Genomic DNA, 11,075 nt, shown 5'->3' on the forward strand with positions numbered 1-11,075 from the left:
CAACTTGTTTGCTGTTATTTAAACAATTCATGAGTTGCAACGTAACCGTTTGTCCAATACAAGCAAAGTAGACGTCAGAACCGTAGCACGACGAAAACCCATCAAATATCAAGTTGGGGAAGGCAGGCAGGCAGGCAGGCGAGGGCGATATTTGTTTTGCTGCACGGATTGATACTAAATGCTTTTCACCGGTATCGGCGGACCACTTTGAATTAGATTAACAATAAGCATTGATGAGTCCACATACCCACTTAGAGCACTCACTTAAGTCAACATAATGGTGTCAGAGAAGCCAATGGCTTAGACGAGGGCTTGGAAATCTGGTCCGCGGGGCCGCAGTGTCATTATATTTGACTCGTGTGTCAATATAAAAATTGCAAATTGTCTTCACTTTGAAAACATCCCTTTGTTGTGTAGCCTATAGTGTACATAATATGAGACGTTCATACATTTATTTGGCTTGACAGTCACAATGGCCCTTCGAAGGAAACTAGAACTCCAATGCGACCCGCCGCAAAAACGACTTTGACACCCCTGGCTTAGACCTTCAAGCACGTATGCTGACCCATTTTCCAAATGTGGCTGATGAGGAAGTATCACGGGGTCAAAATAAGACACGGCAAAAACTGGATGGCTGCCCTGATGATAAGACATTGGCCTTTTGTCCTGAAGCTTTGAAGCTAGTCAGGCAGGACACAATAGACAACGTTTCCTGCAATGGTCAAGGGCCAATGAACATTGGACTTCCACCCGCTCTGATCTGCTCTGCCGACACCCCTCCCTCTTTTGAAATGGCTCACAAGAGAGGAAAGATGGAGGGACAAAGTGGGAAGAGCGGCACCCACCACAAGCTTCGTACCTCATTGTGCTGCTTGAATAACACGGAAAGGCAAGATAGCTCCCAACAAAAGCCAAACAGGAAAAGGCTATCGGTGTTCTTTTGCACACTCTCGTTCTCTCACCCTGCTCCCTTCAACCCGGCGTACGTCCGAGCAGGAATTTTCCAGCGTCTAAGGTTGTGCGCTCAGGTTCCGGGAGGGTCTAGAATTTCATCAGATACATATGTATGGACGTAACTTGTAACTTTGCAACAAGCAGCAGTTTGGCAGATTGTTTCATGCGAACGCATAATTGGAAACGTTCATGAAAAGCATCCATGTGGCAGACACATTTAATTCATTTGGAACACAAACAGTGCAGCAACACAACTAGATCGAAAATAGAACCATTTTTTTTAACAAAAACAATTCATATCAAAACAGCTTAATGAGTCAGATACAGCAGTTGTGAAACTGTCTGAATGACTGCCAGTGGCCACCGGTGCTAATTTACCTCCTGAAAATTCTATTCTGGGGTGGGGGGCTTGAACAGATGAACAATTTTATACTAGTTAACAACATCGAACCTCATAAGACTTTCATTTGGCGCGTGACAAATATTCCACATATGTACAAAACCGACCGCTAAAACCAATCAAAACTGAATTAAAAGGAAGCATTTTTATGAAACGTCATTCAAACTAAAATGTAATAAAAACAGCATCCAATTAACGATTAATTAACGATTAATGATGACCCTGGAAAAGGTCTCCATTTATTTCAATGCCTACCGATAGGAGAATTGAGTCAAAACGACTGTCTGAAATAAGTCTGATTTGGCTTTTAACGAAGCACTGATAAATGGCTCTCAGACACAAGCGGCAGTAACTCAACGCGCAGGCTGACGGAGGGAGGTGGGAAGCTGACGGGCCGACAATCTGCACGCCGCTGCGGTTCACAGCGAGGCCGTGACATAGCCACACTTCTTATCCTAACTCGATTGTCATGCAACAGCCTAATTTGGCTTCATTGAACAAAAAGAGGTGAACATTTGTGAAGATTGTGCAGGAGTCAAATCGCAAAACACGCTAGCAGTGGATGGGGTGGCGGCAAAGTCAGCCAAAACTCGAGCCCGTTTCACATTACAAAGAATACAGGAACATCAAAGCACATTCTGGTTAATACACTTCCGGATTCCTTGCACCGCCCGCGCATCGTCGTTCCAATAAAAACGTCACAAGATTGCTCCTGGTGTTTTACAAGCGCGTCTTCCATTTTTGCTGCGAGTTGCAGTTTAGATATGAAATATGGACACGACACAGGGGTAGAGCCGGCCGAGGTTGTGGGAGCAAAGAAGATTATGTGTCGTTCGTTAGCAGAATGGAAAACATGCAAAGCTGCGGCGGCGGCGGGCGCTATTCAAATTTGAACTAAGTCATAATGGTGAAGTTGGTTCATTAAACAAATCCCAAGAAACCAGTAAGGTGATTTCTAGAAATGCTTCGTCACAATCCACTTTTACTGGACAGAGCAACAATAATAATAATAATGAATTACATGTTTAAAGTGACTTTCAAGGCACCTTATTAAGAAAGCAAAAAAAAAAACAGAGCCATCACGATTTGTGAAAAATAACCAAATTGTCACATGAAAGGTTTGGCCTTGACGCCAGCCAAATGCTCCAGCGCAAGCACTCCCTTGTCTAAAACGTTCCACTTTTAATCATGAGCTAGCACATGTCTCCTTTCAGCCCCGCGGCCTCACTACCGGCCAGCCGGTGAAAGACTTGCGGGGGCGTCTGTCTACCTGTGAGGATTCCACCTCCAGAAGCTTGGCTCTTGCCCTCAAAACCTCCCCACTTCCCAAAGCCCATGCCGGTGGCTACTACATGCAAAATACGAAAGTCACACAAGAATGGAGAGCAAATCGAAAACCCAGAGAGAATAGACGACGGCAAATCATTTGTAATTCATTTTTGCAACTGAGCCAATGAACTTTGCTTTGTCGTGGAAACAAAGTTATTGGAACGCCGACGCTTTCATGACACGACAACACACGAGTGATCATGTGGTATTCAGCGAGGTGTCCGTTTTCACTGTTTTAGAATCACCGTAAATGACTCAGCAACTCCGTCAACCCGCAGACGGACGAGTCCTTGGATGCAAGGCAGTCTGACGCCATTCGTCCTTCAGAAGAGGAAATTGTTATGCGCAGATTTGTCGACGAGCAGCTGCTTGCTTTGGAAGGATACAAAAGTGCTGTGGAAATGATGGGTGCGCATAATGCTCAATTGGGAGATTTATGTCAGCGTCGTCATACTTTTTCATTCTCTTGCCCCAGCAAAAACAAACGCCTGATAGACAATTGCAAAAGTTCAAAGAACAGTAGAGGATAGCGTCTAATCTGCTCATCAAAAAGAGGATTTAACGCGATTCAAAGAATTGACGATTGCAAAATCCCGCCGAGCGGAAGACTCCCTGCCCTTTATTCATCTCCCCATTTTCAATCCTTCATTTCTTTCTTCCAAACCAATAGGACGGGGCAGATTAGAGGCGGGGGAACATACCTCATGGAAATTTGGAGCTTATGTATTTATTCAAATACATATCAGGCACGTGGACAGCGGATGGAGACTTCCATGTACGTACGCTTTGTAACAAGGTAGAATTTAGCGTGACCAATCCATGGGAGGTTGGTTGCTGGAATCCTATTGAAAGGACCGATCTGTAACCCACGCTCCCCTTTTCTCTCTCTCTCTCACACACAGCGATGCATTTTTGAAATGACAAATAGCTGTTGGAGGCGCTGGAAATCCAGCTGGATTTGACTCCCTTTCACTCCAACTTGTCATTTATTGTACGAGCGCCTGAGCAACAGCTCTCGCACGCGTACGCGTGCGTCTTTGGCGACAAAAGACTTGATGGTCCAATCTGTCCAATCCAAGATTCACTTCCAAAACTTTGAACATGAAAAATGTGACTCTCATTCACCAGTCAGTGTCTATCTTTATTGTGTGAGAGACTAACATTAGCAGAACATCAGAAGTCATGTGCGCTCCGAGACGTCTGACGTAGCCCTATCAACACTTTCAAATCGTGTTCTTTCGATTATTGATGTGTTTGTTGTTGTGAGACACCCGTCAAAGATGACCAATTGCATCCGACAGCAGCTTCTCTCACCATAAATCTTTCATTTTGTGTTGGTTTTGTTGGGTGCAAGTCTGTGCTTGTGATTGATTGTTTTTTGATACGGTGCCCCCCATAATAACATGTCTTGCGGAACGGTGGAGCGGCCGCGAGACCTCCCTCTTCACTGTAGCTTGCCGTAAATCAGTCCATTTGGCTTGCGGCCACGGACGTGTCCAACAAACAGCATCTCGCGTCACTCACAGCACATTTGAGACATCTTCTAGGTTTCCCCGACCCAAGCAAGCTAGCCTTTTCAAGACACATCCCCCCCCTTCCTCCCTCTCTCCCGTGGCTTTTCAGCAATACATTGTCATGGCTCCGAGTATTTCCAAAAACCCCAGATGGCTCCAATCAACAGAGGACACAAAGCAACCCCCCCCCCTTTTGTGAAGACTGGATGAGACTGTGTTTACACAAAATACACGGGCTTCAAAATCTCCTACGTTCCTGTGATGTACTTGAATTTACATCCTCATCTGTTTGTTCCCTTTCTCTTCCTCTGGCTTTCCTCTCATCTTCTGCAACATTTGAGTGCAGGCTGAGACACACACAAACACCCACACCCACACACACACACAAACACAGAGAAAATATGCAAATTCATTGATTTGCAGAACAGAACCACAGGTTTGCCAAGGTCAGCGTTAGACAACGCAATCCGATCAAACATAACAGATTGTGAGGGCGCTTTTGAATGAAGTCTCACGTTAGCCAAAAATAAAGTAGCAGTCCTGCTAACGTGAAACGAAGGACGGGTATCACAACGACAAACAAATCGATAATAGAGTTTAGTTTCGTTTTTTTCGGCCGAAGAATTCTGGGGACTATGAAGAACATCTGTGATCAGCATCAGTCGGATGGATGTGCTTGAATTAGCATGACAAATCTTTTACAGGCAGCCGAACGAACATTCAAATTCTTTTGTGCTCCAACGAAAAGGACCACCCAAAACATATGAAGGAAGGCCACGAAGATTGTGACGTAACCAAATAGTTTCATTTCCCAAAGGGAATTTTTTTTTCCTTTTTTCGCATATTTAGCTGGGCGTTTGGGTGGGGTGGGGTGCGGGGGGGGTGCTGTGAGGTGGGTAGAATATTAGAGAGAAGAGATGGGGAAGCCATGGAGCTCAAAATAAATGGGGGAGAGAGGGAGGGAGGAAAAAAATGCAGAGCAATGCAAACAGGGGAACTCATTAACTTCTCTTTAATAAAGCCTAAGCCACTTGGGGACTCTCTTTCTTTCTTTCTTTCTTTCTTTCTCTTTCTTTCTTTCTTTCTTTCTTTCTTTCTTTCTTTCTTTCTTTCTTTCTTTCTTTCTTTCTTTCTTTCTTTCAGCGAGGTAGTCATGCAGACACGCAGAGACACATTTACTCTATATTACAAAGTGCATTGTATGTTATCACACTCAGTTGAGAGCAGTTCTAGGATGAAAATCTTTATGATCATTTGTTATAAATTGTCCATTGCTTTTGGGGTGGTGGTGGTGTGGTGGGGGGGGCATGAATAAAATACTTTGGGATTTTTTTTCTAAAACTACACAAACACACGGATACAAGCGGCCGAAATGAGTTTTCTTCGCAGGATGTCCGGGCTCTCCCTTAGAGATAGGGTGAGAAGCTCGGTCATCCGGGAGAGACTCGGAGTAGAGTCGCTACTCCTCCACGTTGAGAGGAGCCAGATGAGGTGGCTCGGGCATCTTATCAGGATGCCTCCTGGACGCCTCCCTGGGGAGGTGTTCCGGGCATGTCCCACCGGTAGGAGACCCCGGGGACGACCCAGGACGCGCTGGAGAGACTATGTCTCTCAGCTGGCCTGGGAACGCCTTGGGATCCCCCGGGATGAGCTGGATGAAGTGGCTGGGGAGAGGGAAGTCTGGGAGTCCCTCCTAAAGCTGCTGCCCCCGCGACCCGACCCCGGATAAGCGGAAGAAGATGGATGGATGGATGGATACACAAACACAATTGGATGGTCCAGTATGTGAAGGCCGAATTTACTATGGTAAAAATTAGACAAGCAAACAGGCTCAGATTTATACAATAATTCCCGGCGTGAACCAGATTGTGTTTATTTGCTGTCATTTTGCAGATCCGCTCAATGACATCGATCCGAGAATTATGCTGCCGATCGCAAATTTTACATGAAATACAAAATATCAGACGATCCACAGGGGCGCACGATTGTGATGTCCCAAATCCTTTCTTTCTTTACACTTTGAAATGATCCTTCTCTAAAGATGTGCGGGACTTCATTTCCTTAACATTCATCAAGCAGATTTCCATTTCGTCGGCACCGGGCGCGCAATCTCTCGTTGACTTATGATACAATTTGGGTTATTGCAATTGAAATACATTAACATTTGAGGTGCATTAGCATACCTAAAGGGACTTGCCGTATCATTGATTACAAGTCACCGCGTGCATTTAGATGCTGCTCGGCCTCATTGTTAGTGACACATGCACGCACGCACGCACGCACGCACGCACGCACGCACAAACACCTTTTAGCGGTGAAGCGGTCCTACCCCCCGCCGTGAAGCAGGTGCCGTGATCTGCTCTTTCCTCCCATGATGCACGCTGACAGACATGCACACACTCACGCAAACACAAGTGCATGCGCGCAAGTGCACGTCTTCAAAGACAGAGCTGTGAAACAGAGGTGACAGGTCTCTCTGGTTGCGAGCAAATGTAGTGCTAATTGTCGTTCCCCCACTGACCGAGAGCAGCATGGAGTCAACACGGAAGCCCATATGGAAGCCAATATGGCTGGATGAGTGGATTATGGGCAAAAAGTAGGGCTAAATGCTTTGGGATTTCAAATGCTGTTTCACGCCTGAACCGAACCAACCTCATTTTGGGCGAGAGGCGGGATACATTCTGAATTGTCGCAGGGAACATGTCATCTTTAATTAAAATTGAATCTTGACTGAATTCAACAGGTTTGTTTTTTGTTTTTTAACACGATCATAAAAAAAGCTATCATAACCCCAAGTGTACATCTGTTTTTTTTAAATTTTCTCTACCGTGACACATTGCTGAAGCCGCAGGAGAAGATCTAAATTGTGTTTCATCTGCCAAATTGCCTGATCTCGTTTGAGTGGCAGACGAGGATCCGCTTCACACGTTTAGTACATCCTGTAAGGTGATACGTATGCAGAAAAGCAGGTCAGAGCGCCAGGCCACACTACTATGCTACAAAGACGAAATGTTAAAAAAAAACGGCCTCCTACGACTTCCAAAACGCTCCAGGATGGAGCCGGAATATTTCCTGTCCCAGTCATGGGGAGCATTCGTCTTTATTTTCATGCACCCGGGTCTTTCAACAGTATTTCCAGGTACTATGTTTATAGGAGCGTCGAGAGGATGGCTATTCATCTCAAGTTTCAATTTTTCTTGCACCACTTTTGACATGACAGCCAGCGCACACATACACACCAGCAATTGCTCCATTGACCCAAACAAGCAAGACAAGCACATTCCAGCTCCCAGCTGGGGGGCGGCACCTTCCAAATATGCTTGCCAATTTGGGATTTTTTTTGCCACATTTCCTCCCGTTTCTAACATATACGTACGCACTCAAAGTTTATCGACGTTGTCTGAAGTGGATTTTGGGTTTGTAAAAGAAAAAACATGTCTAACCACTCCACTACTAATGCACACTCAGAGCTTCTTCTCTTTCGACTATTTTCTAGATTTGTGAAAACCACATATTACACATACGATCAGGTACTCGCACCAGAACTAACGAGCCAAAATGGTGTTTTGTCCACAGTACTTGTAGCTGTAAAAGTAAATATTGTTGAATTGACGCCATGGGTTCTATGCTATCAGTATGGCTCACAGCATTTGCTCAGTCAGTCTATTAAGTGGTCCCCCAAATCCAAAGATCTATCAGGAAAATGATGAGAAATGAGCTCAGCATTCATAAAAAGCAAACAATCTATCCATCCGTCAGTCACGCAAGCAAACAGAGGATGCTCATGGCATCTGTCCCTCCCTCCCTCCCTCCCTCCCTCCCTCCCTCCCTCCCTCCCAACCTCCCTCCCTCCCGCTGCTGTGATCCACGGTGTGTCCGTGTCCCGCACGAGTCACGATCAATCTTCAAGCCGAGGAAACAGACAGACAGACAGATAGATTGAGGGAAAAATTGGGTTTTTTTCTCTTTGCACAATGACCAGACTTCACGCTTGTGTTCTTTTTTGAGAGAAGTCCATTACTTGAATGCAAACAAGCAGTCAGTCACCAAAGTCATCTATCTCCACAGTTTGTGTGAAAAGCCTTTTAGCGCAATTTGAGCGTTGTATTCCACAATGTGCTCACATGAACCGTCCATGCAATGTTATCTATCATGAATTGCATTTACTGCCCCAGAGGGTATACTAGAAGTACTGGAAAGCATACGTACATCAGTTACTCTGCTGAAGGCTCAAATCCAAGGCCATGCTTGCGTGCGCTAAAATACTAGCGAGCGAGCGCCGTAACGCCATTTTGCGATTTTACGTCTCCCAAATGAGCCGACTGCACGCAGACTTTCCTGTCAAACTGATGACTGGGCATCTAATAGAGTGTGAAGCTCACATCACAAGCTTTAAATATGAGGAGGTGGGAGCGAGGGCCGACATGTGAAAAAGACACATTTAGAGGTTGAGCGAAGACTTTTGATCGAATTGTATATTTGCTCGACGGCCCCTAAGCACCTCGTGTTTGACTTGACGGATAATGGCAGATGTGTTGGTAATTACCGTGTTTAGTAGATTACAAGGCAGAGACAAAGCCATTATTATGGTCTGGCACATTTGTTCCCTTGAACGCAAATTACCATTCTCAAGACTCCTCATTACTTACACCTACAGAATCTAATGAGATCAAATAGACGACTTGGAATGGAAATGTTGGCTTTACAAAGATAACTCGGTAGTGAACGAATTGGTCATGAAACTAGACGTGAATGCAATTCTTAGAACATTGTATTTGGGTGCATTTGTCTTTCCGTGTATTAGTTGGTGAATGAATAGATGCATTTCACAGATTTTTATAACCTGACAAACTAACGACATAAAAATGAACAACAATTGAAAGCAACCCACCAGTCAAACATGCTTGTTCAAAGTAACACTAAATGAGGATTATAGTTATAATCTTAAATTAAAAATAGCTCTTGGCTAAAATCCAAGACCACATTCTGACAGACTTTCCCCAAAAAAAATAAAAAAAAAATAAAATATAGCTGTAGCATCATTAGGCTCTCATGGACGTAATAACACTTTTCACACTAATGCAAACACTGCTCCCAACATTATTCACTGATGAGTGTAAATAAAAAGAAATAAAAAAGCCAAATCGCAATATCACACTGCCTGCAGCCATCCATCCGTCCATCCAAGACGATGAACTCCCAGATGCGCTGCAGGCAGATGTACTCTCAATGGCAGGCTTAGCAGCCAGAGCCAGCAGCCTCCTCATTAGCGCCCGCCCGCCCAAGAGATTGGAAGCAGATACCAGCCTGGCCTCCTTCTCTCGCTTTGTACGCTCACAAATGAGTCCTAATCCTTGTCCTCTTTCTTGCCTTGAACATAATGAAGGGCAAATAGTAGAGGACGCCACAGCAAAAGCAGTGAGTCAAAAGAATGCAACTGCCATCCATCATCCTTGGACTGCAAATGAACAGAAGAAAAAAGTCTTCAGTAAAACATCATATGCCTGCTTAATGATCAGCTAGTTTTTTGCTTGAACACTCAGCAACCCACCCAAGGAATATATTTGCTTGGTAGACACGGCAACGATAGTATTCTGCACATTCTAGGTATCAGCCTAGCAACCGCTTGGGAGAAAAAAAAAAAAGATCCCATCACACTACTGCTACTTCAAATCAATAGTTAATTACCTCTAAAACACAGCTTTCTCGTATCCGGCTGGAGAAGTGGACAGACAGAGGTATTGTCGTACGGTGTTATGAAGCTTCAAATAAATGAAAACAAATCAACTTGGTGGCCCTCTCAGAAGCTGGCCTTCCATTTGACTCACTTGCTTGTTTTTCCCACTCACTCCACCAAACGTCCCACGCATTTGCACACATACGAGCAAAATTCATCTAGGCTAGGGCCCGCTTTTGCCAAGATCGCTTGCGTTTAATAAGACATTGTATTTATGTTAGGGAGCGGGCCAGGTGAATGGTGAAATACGTAGTATGTCCACAAGACCTGAACCTGGGAGCTGCGCACGCACTTACTCATTAATAATGACACAGGCCTGGGGCTGCAGGCCCGTAGCGCTGTCTCTGCTCATTTCCCCTGTTCAAATCAGGCCAATGTGTGTGTGCGTGTGTGTGTGTGTGTGTGTGCGCGCGCGCGCGTGCGTGCGTGCGTGTGTGTGTGCCTCTCAAGGCGAGTCACAGCTGCAAGTGTGTGCTACGTATATGTAGCCCAATTACATTGCAGGGGCTAGTCTCCCAAGTACGTCCACTTAATATAAATCAGTATTGGATATAAATAAGTCAAGGGGGAGGGCTATGTGGAAATGAATATGAGGCTATGCTACGTGTGTGTGTATGAGGAAAAGACTGCAGGGGAAGCGGCGCTGATTAAATCAGAAGTGCAACAGTTACCACCAACGACCAAAATTTCAGCTCTATTAGGATGATGCTGCTTCATTTTTTTGGCGCTATAGAGTGTAGCATCCTCTGGGCTGCTCAAGTTAAGTTAGGTCCAAGTCAATCATTACTTCCCAAAAAGCAAGAGAGAAATGTGGTCTTGCTTGCCCTGCCCAAACGATTTGAAAAACAATTAAAAATCCCCGGGAGGAAGCAGCCAGAAAGCCTATCTGGACTGTGCATGGCTCTGGAATGAGTGAAATGGTCAATAGATAAAAGATTATGCGCTTCCTGGAATGAAATTTAGCACTGTATAGGGGATTGATTACAAACAACTTTGTGAGATTAGTGTACATCCATAGCCTCACTTCACGAACAATTAGAAAGAAAATCGGATAAGGCTTCTGGACTCCCCGTTCGCTTTCCTGCTGTCTGAGAAAGGGGTGCCAAGCTGGTGTCCATCTGAGAAGATGGGTCATTGCATC

General features: G+C 45.0%; 1 protein-coding gene across 7 annotated transcripts in view; it reads right to left on the reverse strand.

Annotated features, from left to right (window-relative positions):
• Window positions 1–11,075, reverse strand: part of LOC137839640 (ephrin type-B receptor 1-B) — a 153,068-nt gene that overhangs the window by 119,777 nt on the left and 22,216 nt on the right. The gene's annotated exons all lie outside the window — the stretch shown is intronic.

This window comes from Syngnathus scovelli, chromosome 17, assembly GCF_024217435.2.
Source record: "Syngnathus scovelli strain Florida chromosome 17, RoL_Ssco_1.2, whole genome shotgun sequence".
Lineage (NCBI taxonomy): Eukaryota > Metazoa > Chordata > Actinopteri > Syngnathiformes > Syngnathidae > Syngnathus > Syngnathus scovelli.